This window comes from Pseudochaenichthys georgianus, chromosome 6 (assembly GCF_902827115.2).
Source record: "Pseudochaenichthys georgianus chromosome 6, fPseGeo1.2, whole genome shotgun sequence".
Classification (NCBI taxonomy): domain Eukaryota; kingdom Metazoa; phylum Chordata; class Actinopteri; order Perciformes; family Channichthyidae; genus Pseudochaenichthys; species Pseudochaenichthys georgianus.
The window spans coordinates 42,248,954-42,255,255 of NC_047508.1; positions in this window are offsets into that span (position 1 = coordinate 42,248,954).

Consider the following 6,302-nt stretch of genomic DNA (forward strand, 5'->3'; position numbering starts at 1 on the left):
TATGCTACGTTATACTTTCACTCCACTACATGTATGTAATACCTTTAGTTACTTTACAGATTTGGATTAATGATTTGAAATATAATCAAGTATTAAAGGTCTCCTATCACGCTATTTTTAGGCAAAATCATAGGTCTCAGAATAGATATATAAGTGTTTGCTCAAAATACCGAACAGATCACCCGTTCTAGCCACGCCTCATATCCCTCTGTTTCACTTCCTGTTTCAAAAGTGCTGATTTGGGGATAAAGCTTTAAAAATGTAAAGCTTTAAAAATGTATTAAAAAACAAAGGAGGGGTCTGAGCTCATGCGGGACCCGGCAGCTACCGTCTAAACTAAATGCTGCCGTGATGAAACTCCATATCATGGATTATCAAGGATCTGAAACAGTCTGGAGCTCAAAGGCTTTCTCTCTTGCCGGTTACACCACAAGGTGAGTTCCTTTTTACTTCCTGCTTCTTCACACACATGCTCTCCAGTACAGGTTAGCTCTGAGTGTTAGCGATGCTAATGTAAACGCCGACCATATTACGTCCAAAACAGTCGGGCATTGTTTCTGATAGCAACGTTCTGATTGGCCCGTGGGTCCACATTTCAGATGTTACGTCATATCGGACGCAAATCTGGATCAGCTCCGTTGTTCCCCGGTTTTAGAGATTTGGGTACGGAGGAAAAGAGAGAGGGTTTTATTTTCTGGCGCTGCGTGAGTTCCCCGACACACCGGGGACATATAGTGATGTATAGAAGACATCACAAAGTGCATTTTGCATGATAGGTCCCCTTTAACTCAGACTTTAGTTCCACCTGGAGTAAATCCACCAGCTACCCTGCAGTCTACAAAGTCATTCAAACTAGCTGCTCCTTCACCAGCTTTGAGAACACTTTCATGATCAATCATTATAAAACATATCATATATATTATTCTGAAATGGACCAATCTGCACAACGACTACTTTTCCGTACTTTAACTATATTTTAATGCAAACACTTTGTACTTTTACTTGAGTAACATTTTGAATGCAGGACTTTTACTCTCACAGAGTATTCCTACACTCTGGTACTCCTACTTTTACTCAAGCACAAGATCTGAGTACTTTTCCCAACTCTGCCGCTCAGTGTGTTTGCACCTGTAACAAACAGCTTAACATGAAAGATCACCAAATCCAAGCTCTACTGTTTCTGTATAAAAATGCCACGGAAAACTGCACTCAAAACGCTTTTCTGTGTCTAATATTTTACACACATACTTTTTATGAACATACTTTAGTTTTCTTTTGTCATATGCACAATAGCTACAGAGTAATGACAATTCAAATGATCATCCAACAGTGCAACAAACAATATACTTACATGTTATATGTAGAGATATTAAGAAAAATACATAAAAGAATGGAGGAAAATATGGAAAAAGTACTGCTAAAATGTCAAATATCTACATTATTACTCCGATTTGGTGCAGCCAAAGTTGTGACTGATGGTACTTTTTATTTGTACACTGCAGCTACAGTGGAGTTTGGATTAATGTCAGCAGCAGTGTACCGAGGAAACAGGCGATCCCCCTCTTTGACATCGTGGAAAAAGCACAGGTGAAGCTACTGTAACAACATGAACTCTTCCCAGTGAACCATTACATCACGCAACGCACTGGAACAGACTGACCTTAAGGTGAAGACAGCCAGTGGTCGTGTTAGTAATTACACCTGTGCTTTCCCCACATCTGTGTTTGTGATGACATCATGTGTTTCCCATCATGCTTCAGCCTGAGCTGGGATGTAATCAGCGTAACCAACAACACCTGTGTGGATGTGAAGCGCCTTTATTCAGGTCATTGAGAAACGAGAGGTTTCCCTTACGAACAGGCCATTACTGTGTTGTTCAGTAACAGGGAATGATGCAAGACGTGTGCCTATGCCAATCACACTGAACATTTAAAATGCCGCTACTAATAAACGTAATTCTCTTTTTTATTGTAAGTGATAGGCTTAGGGGCGGGACATCTCTAAGCGGTGGACCAATCACAACAGAGCAGGCCACAGGCCAGCTAATCTGCATTCACACATGGGCAGTTTGGCATTTAAAGAGGTATGGAGACAGAACACGTAAAAAGCATTTCAGTTCGGCTTTAATTATCAGTTGGAATATGTATAAGGTGTTTGTCATACCCATACCGTTTGGTATCATCAAGATGTATCTTAAAAGACCCGAGCCTGTTTTTCAGGTCTCAGGCTCGACCATATCTTCCCTTCTAAAAGGGTTACATTAATAATCTGTTTTCTCAAAGCAAGAATCAATAGATGTTTTTATTTTAAAGTAAATTCAGATTGAACACAGTAAAAAAAATGTAAATGATAGTGTCCGTCCAAAAAAAAAAGATTACTTATTGTGAAAACCACCCGTGAATGATGGGATGGTAGACTAAAAGCTTTAGGAATCCAAACTACAACATATAAGTACCCTGTGTCAAGATTGAAGCAAAACAAGTGAAATTTGACTTTTTTAGAGAGGTTTAGCAAAAGAAAAACACTTCTGGGGTCATTTGGGTGGATTTTCCATATCTCTGGCCCCCCTTGCTCGATTTTGCTGATTGACATCTCTTTCTAACCGTCAGAGCCAATGGAATCGAGGGGAACTCCCATATACTCCTTATTTGGTCATGTGGATGTGAGACTGCCGCATAGCCAAAACCGGAAGCTGCGATAACTCTGGTGGCTACCATTAGCAGCTAACTTTAACTCTCCGATTTTTACATAAAAATGGAATTATGCATTATAAATTAAAAAAAGTATTACCCAGAAACATTATCAACCTATGGATTAACCGATTCAGCCGCGTTTTTTCTCGTTGTAATGCCATTAAACACGTCTTTTGGTCAGATTGACAGCTACGGTGAGACGATCTCCCTAGAAGCTCTGTAAAGGTACGTGTTGTGATGTCTGTGTTTGCTTCCCCTGTCGCAGGTTCGGATCACTCAGTGATGATACTATATACCTAAATAATCTGTGGAACCTCAGCTTTAATCGGATATCTTGTATGTGCAGCTACGATAAGTAATAAAGGTACATTTTATCTTGAGTTCTTTGCCAATGTCCGTTAGCATTTTTCGCTCAGGGGTCATTTAGATGCTTCTTATGAGACTTGTGTTTTGTTTTGATAAACATGGTTTGTATCGTCAGTTAGCTGAGATTATTCCCGTTAATCTGGTATAACACATTAATAGGTTCTTAGCCACGGCTTCCACTGATGATATTTTTTTATGGATTTATTGTCGGGATGTTAAGAGCATTCCATGGAATATAACCAGCCAGCTAACCAATCAGAGCAGACTGTGCTCTGGTTTCAGACAGAAGGTGAAAAGAGGTGCTGCAGCACAGGCGGTATGAGAAAAATAAAGAGCTTTTTGAACATTAAAGCATGGAGACATGTAGAGACACTACATACTGATATACACCTGAACATCAGCAGGAGAGGACTCTTTAAAGTAGAGACACTACATACTGATATACACCTGAACATCAGCAGGAGAGGACTCTTTAAAGTAGAGACACTACATACTGATATACACCTGAACATCAGCAGGAGAGGACTCTTTAAAGTAGAGACACTACATACTGATATACACCTGAACATCAGCAGGAGAGGACTCTTTAAAGTAGAGACACTACATACTGATATACACCTGAACATCAGCAGGAGAGGACTCTTTAAAGTAGAGACACTACATACTGATATACACCTGAACATCAGCAGGAGAGGACTCTTTAAAGTAGAGACACTACATACTGATATACACCTGAACATCAGCAGGAGAGGACTCTTTAAAGTAGAGACACCACATACTGATATACACCTGAACATCAGCAGGAGAGGACTCTTTAAAGTAGAGACACTACATACTGATATACACCTGAACATCAGCAGGAGAGGACTCTTTAAAGTAGAGACACTACATACTGATATACACCTGAACATCAGCAGGAGAGGACTCTTTAAAGTAGAGACACAACATACTGATATTCACCTGAACATCAGCAGGAGAGCACTCTTTAAAGTAGAGACACTACATACTGATATACACCTGAACATCAGCAGGAGAGGACTCTTTAAAGTAGAGACACTACATACTGATATACACCTGAACATCAGCAGGGGAGGACTCTTTAAAGTAGAGACACTACATACTGATATTCACCTGAACATCAGCAGGAGAGCACTCTTTAAAGTAGAGACACTACATACTGATATACACCTGAACATCAGCAGGAGAGGACTCTTTAAAGTAGAGACACTACATACTGATATACACCTGGACATCAGCAGGAGAGGACTCTTTAAAGTAGAGACACTACATACTGATATTCACCTGAACATCAGCAGGAGAACAGGAGAGGACTCTTTAAAGTAGAGACACTACATACTGATATACACCTGAACATCAGCAGGGGAGGACTCTTTAAAGTAGAGACACAATATACTGATATACACCTGAACATCAGCAGGAGAGGACTCTTTAAAGTAGAGACACTACATACTGATATACACCTGAACATCAGCAGGAGAGGACTCTTTAAAGTAGAGACACTACATACTGATATACACCTGAACATCAGCAGGAGAGGACTCTTTAAAGTAGAGACACTACATACTGATATACACCTGAACATCAGCAGGAGAGGACTCTTTAAAGTAGAGACACTACATACTGATATACACCTGAACATCAGCAGGAGAGGACTCTTTAAAGTAGAGACACTACATACTGATATTCACCTGAACATCAGCAGGAGAGGACTCTTTAAAGTAGAGACACTACATACTGATATACACCTGAACATCAGCAGGAGAGGACTCTTCAAAGCAGGAGCTCCAACAAGCCGTTTAGGACAGAGAGTGAATACACATACTTTACAGAGATGCTGTGAGAAACCAATGTGAGTTTGGAAAATTGCACGATGTAAATCTATTCTAGTCGACCTCAACAATGGAATTATGATCAGTAGAAATGGCCGTGACATGGGACCTTTAAGTTAATCTAAACTGGAAATGGCTTAAACACAAGACATAGTAAGCCTCAAGCGAGCACTTCCTCACATTTTCCATCCTGTAGGTGAAAGACTTTCCCTTCCAAGAATCCCTTCACTTGTTATTATGAGTACAGGGGTGAGTGCTCTCTGACGTGTTAGCCGCTACCCTCTGATGGGAACTATACAGCAGGTCGGCCATGATGGAAAAAGCACCTCTGAGGGGTTCGTATGTCCATTCACCGAGTGGAAACACTGCACAATTCAAGGAAGCTCCGTCTCTGAGAAGCCCTATTGTCTTAAATGGCAGCTGGCCCAATTCTGTGCTGCTATTTCCCCCAACTGTGAAGCACCACTCCCCAAACACGAGGCGACCTAATCGCCCGACCAGCGCCAGGATCCCTCAATCATCACCTCCTTTAAAGGTCCCCTATCATACTGTTTTTCATCAATATATTATAGCTCATATACAGAGCCTGTCTCTGATTGGCTGAAACACCAAACAGATCATCGCAGCATTACCCATAATCCCCTCTGTTTCAGCCCTGTTTGCAAAGTGCTGATTCTCTGTCTGTTACTTTAGATGAAAATAAGGAGGGGACACATGTTGATGTAGAAGAGACATGAAGAAGAGGGGACACATGTTGATGTAGAAGAGACATGAAGAAGAGGGGACACATGTTGATGTAGAAGAGACATGAAGAAGAGGGGACACATGTTGATGTAGAAGAGACATGGAGAAGAGGGGACACATGTTGATGTAGAAGAGACATGAAGAAGAGGGGACACATGTTGATGCAGAAGAGACATGAAGAAGAGGAGACACATGTTGATGTGGAAGAGACATGAAGAAGAGGGGACACATGTTGATGTAGAAGAGACATGAAGAAGAGGAGACACATGTTGATGTGGAAGAGACATGAAGAAGAGGGGACACATGTTGATGTAGAAGAGACATGAAGAAGAGGGGACACATGTTGATGTAGAAGAGACATGAAGAAGAGGGGACACTTGTTGATGTAGAAGAGACATGAAGAAGAGGGGACACATGTTGATGTAGAAGAGACATGAAGAAGAGGGGACACATGTTGATGTAGAAGAGACATGAAGAAGAGGGGACACATGTTGATGTAGAAGAGACATGAAGAAGAGGGGACACATGTTGATGTAGAAGAGACATGGAGAAGAGGGGACACATGTTGATGTAGAAGAGACATGAGGAAGAGGGGACACATGTTGATGTAGAAGAGACATGAAGAAGAGGGGACACATGTTGATGTAGA